This window comes from Diabrotica virgifera, chromosome 1, assembly GCF_917563875.1.
Source record: "Diabrotica virgifera virgifera chromosome 1, PGI_DIABVI_V3a".
In the NCBI taxonomy this organism is placed as follows: Eukaryota; Metazoa; Arthropoda; class Insecta; order Coleoptera; family Chrysomelidae; genus Diabrotica; species Diabrotica virgifera.
This window is the reverse complement of record NC_065443.1, coordinates 297379903-297392974: the sequence shown is the minus strand read 5'-3', so window position 1 is coordinate 297392974 and position 13072 is coordinate 297379903. Positions and strand designations below refer to the sequence as shown.

At 30.6% G+C, this 13072-nt stretch overlaps 2 protein-coding genes across 3 annotated transcripts in view; one reads left to right on the top strand and one right to left on the bottom strand.

Annotated features, from left to right (window-relative positions):
• The window catches only part of LOC126879156 (polyphosphoinositide phosphatase), a 101574-nt gene that overhangs the window by 73439 nt on the left and 15063 nt on the right, over positions 1–13072 (bottom strand). The gene's annotated exons all lie outside the window — the stretch shown is intronic.
• The window catches only part of LOC126879158 (ankyrin-3-like), a 33348-nt gene that overhangs the window by 7617 nt on the left and 12659 nt on the right, over positions 1–13072 (top strand). Inside the window, exon 1 of one of the 2 annotated variants that reach the window (XM_050642156.1) lies at positions 5842–5966. The exons of the other annotated variant lie outside the window; for it this stretch is intronic. The gene's annotated coding sequence lies outside the window, so the exon portion shown is untranslated. Of the gene's footprint in view, positions 1–5841; positions 5967–13072 lie in introns of those variants that run through there. 2 annotated transcript variants of the gene reach the window in all.

Here is a 13072-nt window from a genome sequence, read left to right as displayed (position 1 = left end):
ATAATCTCCGCAGCATTTCTTTTTAATTTCCGTTACAGTTAGGGAAAAATATATATTTTTTAAAAACATCTTTTTTAAAAACTTGTCAACTTTGGGGCGCCACCCTTGCTAAACGGTGGATGATAGAGAGATGCTGTCGGAAATAAATCGTAGAAAATATAGTCCTCTTCATATTTCTATAAAAGAAATTTTTTGTAAAAGGTACAGGAAGGGCTACGTTCTGCAAAAACCATAAATTGCCTCCTTTAAAGGGGTGAAAAGGGGGGTTCCGGGGCGAAATTTTTTCAGAAAAAGTTAGTCTTATAATAAGCACCCCTTGATATGCCAGAAAAAAAATAAAACCGGACTTGTGTCCATTTTGCAAGGTTCAACCTCTGTTTCCTACACTATGATAGTTTCTGACTAGTTTGTGCGCTAGTTGGAACAAAATCGTCAACTCAGTACTATAACTTGAAACCCTCAAAATTGGAGTTTTTGAGGTAACTAGTTCACAAGATGTATTTTATGTGCCTCCATGTTGTGCAAAGACTTGATAATTCGCTCCAAACAGGTTAAGGATTTATTTATGATTGACGAAGCTTGATAAAATTAAAATACCCCTAACATTCATTGCAAAAACTTGACAAGATGATTTATTAAATTATTGTTCGAATCGGTGTAATTAAAATAACCGTACATTGAATACTACATCTAGTTAACTCTAGTTGTAGCGCGATATTCTGGAACCATTGAAGCTACTGGGTGATTGCTATATCTATTATCGTGTAAGTATCAAGATTTAATTTCATTGTTTACTATGAATCTTCCAGTGTTATGCAACAGTTTCAAGCCATTTTATTTTGAACTATCACATTACAATATTAAAAATAGTCCAGGGCCTAGATTCCGTGCACTGTAGATGTCGCTTTCTATCGATATATTGAATATCAAAATATTTGAATTTTTAGCTTTAATTGAATTATTTTCTAGTTTTGCTCCTGCTCTTTCATTTGACACCTGTAGAATGGTTCTAACATTATTTTTTTCTTACTATGTTATTGCAAATTGCTCTCTGCGGATAAACAATTTGAATAAAATTTAAACAATTGAATGAATCGCTTTGAAATTTTTGTCACATGTTAAGCACCAAAGAACCCTCATTTGACAAAAATTTCAAAGCTCTATACTTATTCTTACAATAGTTATTGCGAAATTAATTTTTTTGAATTTTCGACCGTTTTTCGCAGCTATATTAACAATAAATGAGTGTATTAAACTTTGTAATACGCCATTTTAAATCTTTTTTCATTCTCTCGAAGATGTCTTGAAAAAAAAACAAGGGAAAAAGGCCGTTTTTTGACACTAAATTGTTTATAAACAAAATGGCCGCCAGATCCTACACAGGAAATAGTTATAATTTGTTCTTATAGGTATTACCTGTCGAAAAAACGCTTCAGTACCCTGGCTGTTGAAGTGTCACGAACAGGGTATATTTTTGTCTTATTACCCTGGCCTACAATAATAACACTTACGAAACATAATGAAGATGATTAATATTATAATACTTATCACCTTCTCTATTATGCTTACGTTTTGTGTTAGTTTTTTTTTTATTTTTATGTTAGTTTAGCCTTTACGCTGGTCAATAATAACACTGTAAATTGAAAATTTCATTTTATTTAAAAACTGATTCTAGCCTACCCATAATAATCCATTGACGGGAGCTAATTTTCACCAAAATAATGCTTAAAATATTACTTTTATCAAAAAGTTCACTTAGATGCAACTGGGCACGACATTTCCAAATTTTAACATTATGTTCATGCTAAAAGTTGATAACTTTACTTTTTCATGTTTTTTTTCCACATTGAAACACAAATTTGCATCATATCCCTAAATAGATCAGTACCCAAAAAGTTAAGGAACAGTATTTTAGTACTGCAGAGTGAATTCCAACATCATAGTAGTAGCACAAATCTCTTTAAAATATTTAAACCAGTTTATCTCAAAACTACTATTTTCGGGTTATCAATAAGTATTAAGGCGATGATATGTAGTATGGTAGTATGTAATAATAAGCTATAGTAGGAAAAATGGAAGATTATCCATGAGCAATCATATTAAACACATATTTTCTATGTTCCAGAAAATAATGAACTAGTAGTACCAGTACTATAAGAACAGCTTATACTTATCGTATATTATTAAGTATTACATGTACTTTCGTTGGCCAATTTTTTTATGACACAGTGACAGAAAATAAAGTGTGTTTTATATGTTTGTTTATGGGTAAAATCTTTCATTTTTTCTACTGTATAAATATTACAATACTTGACATGTACACATACTAGAAACATCTGGCATATACAAAAAAGATGTATTGTGAACATAACAACAACATGATAATTGAAAGTATAGAGAAAAATAAATAGATATGAAGAATATATAAAAGATCTATTTGAAGATGACGGATGAAGGGAGACACGTGATCTGCTGAGAAGAATAAGTTGAGAGACGTGTTTAAAACAAATGTCCCAATCTGTTTAAAAGGGAAAACTTTCAAACAGTGTGTTCTACCAGTTGTCACAACAGCGGATAATTTGAGGACACAATGTAAAATGAAGAGATCTAAATTAAAGTAAGGTTAAGAAATAGACTAAGAAACAAGGACGAACAGGAGTCAAAGGCAATATTGAACATATGGGCTGGGCCATAAGGGCCGAAATGGAGATGGGAGGGACATGTTGCGAGAATGATAGAGGGACAAAGAAATTGCTTAAATGGAGACCATGGGCAGACAATCAAAGCCAGAAAGAACCTCAACACGATGGATTAACGACCTCAGAAGAATTGTGACCAATTGGACAGCAGAGGCGCAGAACAGAAGATGGAAATATCTAGAGGAGGCCTATGTTCAACAATGGACAAATGAGGGTTGATTAATGATGAACAACTGACTATTCCAGGTACAAAATAATTTTTCTATGTTGATTTTGAAAGTCTCTTTAAATTTATACTATAAAAATATCTTTATAAAAGAGGGCTTACCGTTTTCGTTTCATATAGAGAATAGAGCCATTCTCTGAATGGAATTTATAATGGAATAAAATACTATGTTCTACTGTTATCCATGTTGGGGGCGTTATTAATAATACTACCAAAATTTCTTTCTTGTTAATACCATTAATCAATTCTGCATTTTTGTATTTTATTTTGAATCCTATATTAATCATTTTGAATTGTATTTGAATTTCGCGCTAGTTTTGGTATAAACGGTTGGTTCGGTTTCGGTAGATAGTGATGCCAAACGTACTATAATTATAGTATTTTTACGATAATTACAACTTCATCTACTATAAAATTTCAAAGTAAATGTAGTACGTATTTTGTACTATAATTTCTACTGGCATCTTCAAAAACTCCACACAACATTTGAATGCCTTAATTTGGAAAACGACTTCTAGCGCCATCCAATAGTTAATAGTCGAAATCGGTTAATAGTTACTACTGTCTGTAATCTGTAAGTGTAAATCTGTATTTCACATAGCAAAGGTGAATTTCAACCAAATACCAAATAATGAATTTAGGGATCTCCCCATAGTATTCTTGGGAATTCCCAGTTTATCATTTACCAAAGAGGGAGAGTCAAATCTCTAATAATGAACAGGGTTACCAGACCTAGGGAATTTTGAGCCAGCTTAGGGAAAAAGGGAATGTTATTCTATGAAAAATCTAGGGAATTCTTAATATTTAAAGACGATTTTAAAAAATCTGTTGGATTTTATAAACTTTACAAAATTGCTTATCTACATGAAAATCGTATTATTCGGGGAATCACAGCGATACGTCAAAGTTAAGAAGTGAAGAGAATATGACAGATATCGACTCAGATCGATTTTTACGATTATTTCCCATTTGTTATTAAAGGCAAACAAACATCAATAAGATTATGTTATAAATCCATAATTAATCAGGGCTTCTGGTTTCTGGGTTGTAAGATTAAATTATTGTCCATATATAAAAATCCACGAAGAGATTTCTCGAAAATTCGACCTATCCGATGCCCAGTTTTGTTATGCGCATGCGTTCCACCTCTGGATAAGTTCAAGATGTGCTCCGCGAATAGACCTATTAAAAATATATAGGGAATTCTAGGGTAATAATAGGGCTTTTCATTCACAGTCATTTGTTTCGAGCTTCTGTCATGTGTCACATAATATTAATATATCTACGTCATACGTTATTGGTAATACCAATGATACAAACCAAAGACGTATGGCGTAGATATATTAATATTATGTGACATGACAGAAGCTCGAAACAAATGAAAATCGATGAAAAGCCCTATTGTGTGTAATAATAAATAATTGAATAATAAATTTCTTAAGGGCCGGTTGTTCGAACGCTAATCAACAATGATCATTATCAAATAATTAATTACTGTCAATGTCAACTTTAAAAACATAATTAATTACAATTCTGAGACTATAATCAATTAATATAACAATAATTATTAACATAATTAATAATAAATCTCATAATTGTAATTAATTATGTTTTCAGCAACCCAAACAAAGTTGACATTGACAGTTTTGGTGACAGTAATTAAATATTTGATAATGATCATTGTTGATTAGCGTTCGAACAACCGGCCCTAATCTTGTACTATATTTTTTTCCAATCGCTGTGTCTAGGTACACGCTAACGTGTACGCAATTAAAAAAGTTAGTACACGCGAATTAAAGTTCATTAAGCCAGTGACGTCATTATTTAGCGTGCGCAGTGACTTTATATTTTGGTACACGCTATTTTGATATGTTTGGTTTGTTGTTTGTTTGATAAAAAATATTTTTATTAAGGGAAGGGGAAGGGAAGCAAAACTATTCAGATGTTTCAAACTTAATTGTAATAAAACAATATGCATGTATATAAAAGTATATTCAGGTTAGCAAAATAAATATTAGTTAACACGATATATACAAAATACTGTTAAAATAATTATACCAGTTTATATTGGTGTTTATTTTTGCTGTGGTGTTTATTGTTATTTATACAGGGAGTTGAACTTGTTACGATTTTAATAGAAAATTGGTTATAACTTTGTAAATACCCTGTATAACATAATAAACCTTTATATTTTTGTGATGTGGAAGTTAAGAAGATTTCAAACATAAAATAAAATATAGGGTGTTCCATTTAAAAAACATAACTTTGGTCTGCCACTATATTATCGAACACCGCTGCAACATTCTAACTAATTTTAGTAATTTTGTAATATGAAGCTTAAAGTTTGCTAAAAATTTTGTTACTAACTTTTATTGCTATCTATTACTCTAGCGGATCTACTGAGTTTTATCACACTAACCAATTGCCCCGTATATTTTATCTTATTACTTCTGCTACCCTTATTCACGAATTTTTGTCTCTTATCTTTTTCATACTGTTTTAAAATGTTGTTAAACTAATTAAAAGAACTAAATAATTGTCCACACTCTATAGTTAATTAAAAAAAAACACTAAACAAGTAAAAAAATAAGGTAACTCTTTATAAATCAATATAAACATAAGGCGATTATGTGTAAACATAACGCGATTAGACAAATTCTAACCACACTCTGACACTCGCAATACTTACAGATACTTTACCACAGCATACACGCGGCTCAAATTAGCGTGTACCAAAAAACCCAGTCATAGTACACGCTAAATAATGACGTCACTGACTTACTGACGTTTAAGCGTGTACCTAACTTTTTTATTTGCGTACACGTTAGCGTGTACCTAGACACAGCGTTTTCCAATGTACTATAATAATCTCCCTGCTCGTACTATAATAGCTTCCAATGGAGTTGGCAACACCTGATCGGTTAACATAGCACAGTCGATTAATCGTAATCGGTACTTTACCGGACTAGTTTGTTGTTTTTGTCTTACGTCTTTTTGGAGCTCCCACTATTTTTAATACTTTTTTATTTAATGTCTTCAAGGTAAGTTTTTATATAATTTTTATGTCGTAGCGTAAGCTACGTTTTCATTTTAGATCTTCGATTTGTAAATCTGTATTTTACCTGTAATGTATGCTAGTATTTTACCTATATTTACGGCAAAACATAACCTCAAATACTTTTTCACTCAAAAGTTTAAAAAAAGCCCGAAAATCTAGTAGAACCGGGATAGGTAAAACGGTAAGAGTCTATAAGTTAAATAGTTGAAGTGGAACCTAAAAGAATACGTATGACCGTATGGGCACTACGCCATCACTTTTTAGTTGTAACACATGACACATGTTTCGACAGTGGCGCACCAAACTTTCCTCTTATGGACGGGATAAAAAAATAAAGGGTACCCTCCCCAATTCAAGTTTATTTCATTTTTTAAGTTCTATGTGATTAAAAAATAAGACACAGCGTAATTTAACACCCCACCCACTATTTCGTTTTTATTTTTTTAGGTGGGATGCAATCAATATTAAAATGTCAAAAAATTCACACGCATAGTTAAGACTTTTGCAAAACATATCTACTTTTTATAGACCCGTAGATTGACTGTACCTACATAACCTCTTAAGTTAAACATAAGCTACATAGTAGAAGCAATGTTGTAGCTAATGAAAAATAGGTCTGTCAAAAAATATATTTGTCAAATTCCAAATCAAATATTCAACGGGAAATAACCAAAAAATGAAACACTTTCTGGGAAAACTCATTACAACTTTTTTAAAACTGTTTGAAAAAGCTTTATTTCTGTTTAAAAAAAAAGGTTCTAACATCAAAAGTAACTAAGTTACGGTCAAAATAATGTTGGTCCCTTTTATTTTTTGGTAAAAAAATCGTGAAAATCACTCCCTAATTAGCATCCCAAACGAAATAAATCTTTACCGCTTCACAAGTTACTTTACTTAGGTATTTTTTATATGATTTGTAAGTTTCATCAGTTCAAAGTGATTATTTTTAAAAAGGCTGTAGTTAAAATACCTTGAATAAGTCACTAATCACGAGTGCATGCAAATTTTGAACAGGCATACCTACCTTAACCAATTTATTTGTCTTGCAGAAAAACAAAAAATCCAAAATATTCAGAAAAGCAAAAACACATCTTCTTACTCTGAGATTTTTGGTATAACTAATAATTTTTAAGTTATTTAACAAAAAAAAATTTTTAATTAAATTTTTTTTTTCAAAAATAAGCACTTTGAACCGATGAAACTTCAGAACATATAAATAAAACATAATTAAAAAAACTTATGAAGCGGTAACGATTAATTTCATTTGAGATGCTAGTTAGAAAGTGATTTTCCGTTTCTTTTTTTTTCAAAAAAAGGGACCAACTTTATTTTGAGCGTAACTTGTTTATTTTTGATGCTTTAAACTGTTTTAAAAGCTTCCTTTAAAAAGAAAATTAAAACTTGCAATGAGTTTTACCCAAAAAGTGCTTCATTTTTGGTTATTTCACGTTGAAATATTCAATTTGGAATTTGGCAAATATGAACCTATTTTTAATTAGCTACAACTCTGCTTCTACTGCGTCTAAAGACCTCATACACCAGGGTTGCAAAAAAACATGTTTTTTTAATTTTAAACAAAACAAACGTTTTTTTTTTTTGTTTTAAACGGTTTTTTTTTGTTTTAAACATGTTTTTTTTTGTTTTTAAATTGTATGTTTTAAACAAATAAAACTTGTTTAAAACACATGTTTTTTTTGTATTAAACGTTTTTTTTTTGCTTTAAAAATGTTTTTGTTTTTAAATTTTATATTTTAAACAAATAAAACTTAGAAGAAAACATTGTTTATTCATGTTTTCCTAAACATAATATTAATTGAAAGTGTTTGATCTATTATTACTATTCTACTAAATAATAGATAAGAAAAACAATTGCAAAATTAGGAGCTATTGCCTGGGGAACCCCAGACTATTTACTATTAATAAATCCGCATTACAAGTTGGCTATTGCAATAACGTCTATTGTCAGTTATTTTGTGCTGTTTCTGGTGGTGCTTAGTGTTTTTTTTAAACATGCAAATGATTTGGTGGCCCCAGCTCATTTTTGGGCAAATTTGCTTGATCATCGCTTTATTGAAAATAAACTTATCATCCATCCATTATAAATTATCATCCAGAAGCATTTTAGATTATTATTATTACCAGGCAATGTGTGTACCCTTTACTCCATATGTTTTCTAAACACCTATATTGAGAATGTAAAACCATTGGCATGGTGGCGTTCTAAGAAAAATATAAATAGGTATACTACAGCATTGAAACTTGCTCAACAGCTTCACACAGCTGTTGCATCGTCAGCCAACATAGAAAGACTCTTCTCATCATAAGGTTTACCATTCCAAACTACGTAATCGGCTAGACAATGTCAAAGCTGCTAAGTTGGTTTCAATTTTTAAATAGCTTAATTCCATCAGTGATGACGTGACTGATTTAAATTACAAGATTACTATGAGTCTGAAACAGTTTTGAGAAATTGATTAACTCTTCTTTGCAAAATATTTTCAGTTTTCCAATTTTTTTTGTGTTCAGATTATTAATAAATAAATAATATATGTTAAAAAGTTTATATAATGTATTTGAGAATTTTTTTGATGTTATATTAATAAAGAAAATGAAAAAAAGCACTTGTTTAATTTAAGTGTTTTAAACAAAAACTGTTTTAAACATAAGCAAACGTTTAAAACATGTTTAAAACAGTTGATTAAAACAAAATGTTTAAAACAAAACAACCCTGTCATACACACACCATATTTTTTCACTTTTTTATATGTTATATTTTTGCTAAGTATGTTTTTTTCGATAAAGTACTTTCCGAGTTATTTGTGAAAAACCATTTAAAAACGTGTTTTTTTTTTGTTAAAAAATAACACATTCACTCACAAATAACTCGGAAAACTATCGAGTTTATGAAAACCTCTATAGAAAGAAAATTGCTCAGAATTAGTTTATCCATTTACAAACTTCTGTGAACGTAATTTTTTTCGCCCCCGAGAAGGGGGAAACTCACCCTTTGGGCAAGAGCGCACATCGGCACATTATCACTTTTTTTCTTTGACATGTTAGCTATGTGTATTGTCGAAGCGAAGATCGGTGGAATATGCGCATTTTATCAATGAAATTCGATATTTTTAAGATATTCCAGAAGCCGCTATAGATAAAATGTTTTAACGACCTATTAATCATTCATAATTACTCAACGGATATTAGTACAGTTAAAATAATTAAGACGATAACCGGACAACATTGATTTAATGAGTAAAATTTAGTTTTTTTTTTATTTTAATGACAAAAAAAGCAAGTCCATTAGCAGAACCCAATTAAAAATTATTTTGCACATCATATTTGAAACATTATTTGGTTGAAAAATCTCATTTTTGTTGGCAAAAAAAATATATTAATTTGTTTGGACTAAATTAACGTTGTGCTTATCTTAAAAAGGATATGTTAGTATCAACATTCGCACAGTGTTGCCAAACTGAATTTTGTTATTTTGGGTGTAAATTTTTTCCACGGATCTCCGAGGGTACTTTACCAAATTTCATGTCAATCCAAGCGGTTCTTTAAAATTTGGAGCAAAAACCGTGATTCAATGGATTATATTTATTTCACATATTGCACGTGAGTCTGCACTGTTGTGTTGTGAAATGTGAGACAAAAATAAAAAAAAAAGAAGTGAACCGAGTGATCAGTGCTGTCGCCAGGGGGTACAACGGCCTCCTTTATTTAGATGGACATGCCCAAGGTTTTTTTTATGTATTTTGACCTGTAGAATACGAATTTTTTAAGTTATACTTCTTTAGGCGCGATTGAGAGTAAAATTTCATAATACTGCGCGCATGCGCACACAGACAGTATGGCGTTTAGTTGCTATCTTTCAAGTTATGTATAAATATATCAGTGCAAGAAAAGGTGTGAAAAGAATATATTAGTGTTTTTAGTAAATATATTTATTTTAATTTTTGTGTCTTTGGATTTGTCTTGCTCAGGAGTAAAATGAGTATTATTAAAACATTTTATTGTAGGTATATTGATTATACTTCACCTTGCCTGTTTCTTACCGTGAATTGTCATTAGGTACGTCCGAACTGATATAGACACAGTCCTCGTAGCGTATTTGGTATAGCATTCGGCCAGAGATCGAGAGGTCTTGAGTTCGAATCCGGAGCAATCCTATACATTTTTTTATTTTTTTGAAAGCGGTAAGCACAAAATTAGTTTGGTGTTTAAAAAAAATTAAAACAAACTATTTAAAGTAGGTATATTTATTTTTAAGAAATCATATAATAGAAGTATAACTTCTTACGTGAGTACAAAGTACACACACATTCTTTTTTTTTGGGTAACAGTTGGCCCGGATGTCAATGGTCAATAAGATTGTTATAAACAAAAAACTTGTAAAATTACAAAAAAGCGATTTTTTGCAAAACAAAACATTTTGTTGTATTTTTTGGATCATTCTAAGTAAAAAATGTTATTACAAGTTTTTTGCAGGATGCATAGTTTTCGAGATAAACGCGGTTGAACTTTCAAAAAATCGAAAATTGCAATTTTTGAAGCCGAATAACTTTTGATTAAAAAATAAAATAGCAATTCTTCTTGTAGCATTTGAAAGTTCAAGTCAAATATATTAATTTTAATTATTTGAATTACTAAAAATCAATTTTTTATTTTTAAAGCTATAAACACATAATGCTTGAGTGATGTTTTCAATGCATCTCTCATTTAAAATCGAACGAGTAGGTACAAGTGCAAACTCCTGTAAACAGGCAATTTCTACGTAGCATGCATTAAAATGCATGCATTGGGCGCGCGTCAAACGCTAAAACACTATTTGTCGATAGCTTTGTTTAACAATAAAAAATGCATAAATTTTTAACAATGCAAATAATCAAAACCGGTATAATTCGACTTGAACTTTCAAATGCTGTAAGCAAAATTGCTATTTCATTTTTTAATCAAAAGTTATTTGGGTTCAAAAATTGCAATTTTTCAATTTTTTGACTGTTAAACCGCGTTTATCTCGAAAACTATGCATCCTACGAAAATATTTGTAAGGACATTTTTTGCTTAGAATGATTCAAACAATACAAAAAATGTTTTGTTTTGCGCAAAATCGCTTTTCTGTTATTTTGCAAGTTTTCTGTTTATAACAATATTATCGACATCCGGACCTAGCGTTACCCAAAAATTCGTGTTCCACGGGTCAAAATACATAAAAAAAAAACTAGAGTACTAGACGGAGAGCTAGAGCCGAAAAATCATCGTCATACGTAATATGGAGTTTTTCCTGTGAAATGTGTCCATCGTATATTGACAATTATGTCCCCTTTCAGGATGACACCTCAGTGGATACAGAAAGTAGCAATAAGGGATGAAAGGGGAAAGTTAGTGCAGTCATTAAAGGTTTTCACCTCCTATTTTGTTAGACCTTCATCGATTTGCATGAAAATTTGTGACTAGTTAGAGCATACCTCAAGAAATAAAACTGATTTGGTGCCAACTTGAATTTTTACCCTGGTGGTGAATACCACCCCTTCCCACGGGTGAAAATAATTTTATTAAAAATAACCCCACAAATCGATAGAGGGACAAATTATAAGTACAATTTGTTATATCATGTTATTAAAATAAATCAATACTTTTTGAGTTATTAAAGATCAAAGATTTGTCTTGTCTTTTTAAGAGCATATGCGTGAAGTTACGGATGATAAAAAGAACATATTAATTATTTTGTATGTTAGTAAAATATTATTTTTATATTATTTAGATATTTAATTGAATTTTTTCTATCAATGTAAACTGAATATGTCCAGAAACTAGGGGTGTCCAATAATGGGTGCATTTGACATATTCGAATACACTTTTGCTAAATTTATAATATCGAAATAATATAAAAATAATATTTTGGTAACATACAATTAATTAATATGTTCTTTTTATCATACGTAACTTCACGCATGTGCTCTTAAACAGACAAATCTTTGATCTTTAATAACTCAAAAAGTATTTATTTATTAACATGATATAACAAATTGTCGTGTTATCAGAGAGGCGTTATAAATAATACCCTGGTTATTACTTCGGATAAACATCAGTTTATTACTTTCCAACGTACATCTTTTATGCTGCCTAGCCTAACATCACATGACCTGTCATATTCGCCCTGACTCATGTGTTGCTTAACTCTGGCACCTATTTCATAAACTCCTAACAGCACACAAATTTTACTTATAATTATTTGTCCCTTTATCGATTTGTGGGGTTATTTTTAATAAAATAGTTTTCACCCCCGAGAAGGGGTGGTATCCACCCCCAGGGTAAAAGTACAAGTTGGCACCAAATCATTTTTATTTCTTGGGGTATGCTCTTAGTCACCAATTTTCATGCAAATCGATGGAGGATTAACAAAATAGGAGGTGAAAACCTTTAAAGACTACTCTAACTTTCCGCTTTCATATCTTATTGCTACTTCCTGTATCCTCTGAGGTGTCAGCCTGAAAGGGCTCATAATTATCAATATACAATAGACACATTTTACATGCCTAACTCCATATTACTTATAACGGTGATTTTTCGGCTCTAGCTCTTAGACTATACCTAAATCCATCTAAATAAAGGAGGCCCTTGTACCTCCCTTGCGACAGTACTAGATCAAAGGGGGTGTTAAAAGAAATAATGTAGTTATTGTTAACTGGACAAAAACCATGATAAAGCAGTTAATAGACTTTTATGAATTCTATTCCAATTTGTGAGACTGCAAATTGGCAGAAATTCGAAGAAAGTTTTTATAAGATTCCGAATCTTTCCGTTCCAGTTCTTCCAATAATGTTTACATTCTATTCTTATTTAATCTTCTTTTAAACCAATCCCTCATCCAATATATTATATTCGTCCTATTTATAGTAAGGGATTTTCTTCTATTCTTTTTAGTTGCCATCTTGAAATGTTCCAATTGCATATCTAAATCAAAACTTTATAAAACTTATTAATCCCGTATTATTTACCAATAAATGTTAGTTTCCTAACAACTTTAGTTAAATATGGTATTACAATTTTTGTTTGCATCTTTCAAGTTACCTACCGATTATTTGT